Genomic DNA, 1,583 nt, shown 5'->3' on the forward strand with positions numbered 1-1,583 from the left:
GATTATGAAACATTATGAGACAACACTGAGCATAAAAACTTAAAAGAACTTACTTATTCTTTGATTTAATTCATTTATTTGTTTGTGTGCGTGTGTGTATATTGTGTTATTGTATCAAGCCTTTTTGAAACATGCAGCACACATTTTGAGAAGGGTATAACTGCAGCCTGGACTCAAGAGCTCCAAATGGGGGGCGGGAACTCCAAAATGGGGTGGGAGCTCCAAAATAGGGCGTGGCTTCCTCCCATTGACAGTCGGCACATGACACGCATGCGCAATTTTTTCCACCAATCCACTTCAGTGCAAACTCCGCCCCACAGCTGATTCTAAAGTTTTTATTGGTTGTGTCAATTAAAGTGTTGATTTCCTACACAATGCTACACTGTTAATAAATATGCCACAGCTTGTCAATGTAGCATTAATGGTTTGATAATGACTGATGGTTACTGCTTTGACATTACAGGGACTGATGAACACACTCCGCTCCTTATTCAGTGGAGAGTGGCTAATGAAGCCCTCTTCACTGGAACGCGTAATGCTGCCATCAAAGTTTTTGAGTAAGTAAACAAGTTATGTAAAATATACTTTTATTCAGGTGCTGTTGACACTGAACGTAGTAAATACTAACACTTCAAGCAAAGGTCTTACTGCCTTCTTTTTATGCTTGATTTCTGTGCATTTATTGTGACAGAGCAGGGACTTGAGGGCAAAATTTCTGCTGCTCAAGTCAAAAGAAAGTGGGAGAACCTAAAACAAAAATATAAAGTAAGATTATTTTTTTTAATTAGTTAACCCCAAAATTTTTATTAGTTCATGATTTGATCATGCTAATGTTTTTCCGTGTCATAGTAATGCAGTAATCTAATTAATGTAATTGACTGTCTTGATATTGTGCTTTTCAGACCCGGGATATCCAACAAAGATATCGAGGAACTTCCCCTCGTGGTCGGTGATGGCCTGCAGCTGAACAGAGTGGAACAGCTTCCTATTACAATAGCATGGGGCATCACTTGCTGGTGGCTTGATCCGGATGTGGCATCCGTCTATTGCACCAGCTACCATGTGGAAAACTGGAGACCCAGCCAGCTGGGCAAAACCTGCCCCCACTGCCTCCAGGTCATCCGGGGTCAGGAAAGCGATCAGCCTCCTCAAAACACTGATGACTGCCCTGCTGATTCTGTGCACAATGCCATGCACCGTGGACTTTGGGATGTCAAAGCCCAGTGACACCAGCCTGTACGATGCTGCGTGGGCCAGCCAGTAGAGAAACACCAGCACCTCAACATCTTTTTCCCAGTCATGGTCAGAATCTGACTTCAAAGCAGCGATGAGGGACGTGATGGACTGTCGTGAAAGCCGGAGGTTTGAACGGAGGTCAGATCCATCTTCGAAATACAATCGAAGAATTGGCACAGCAGCATTCAGGCGGCAGTAGGTTGTAGGGCTCAGTCTGTAAATGTGTGTATATATATTTTTTTTAGAATATGTATTATTTATTTATTATGTTTATATTACTTATGTAATTTATGTATACATTATATCTATCTATAATATTTATTTAGGCTATGTATATATTGTATGTA

The sequence above is a fragment of the Sinocyclocheilus anshuiensis genome, unplaced genomic scaffold (genome assembly GCF_001515605.1).
Source record: "Sinocyclocheilus anshuiensis isolate Anshui unplaced genomic scaffold, SAMN03320099.WGS_v1.1 scaffold517, whole genome shotgun sequence".
In the NCBI taxonomy this organism is placed as follows: domain Eukaryota; kingdom Metazoa; phylum Chordata; class Actinopteri; order Cypriniformes; family Cyprinidae; genus Sinocyclocheilus; species Sinocyclocheilus anshuiensis.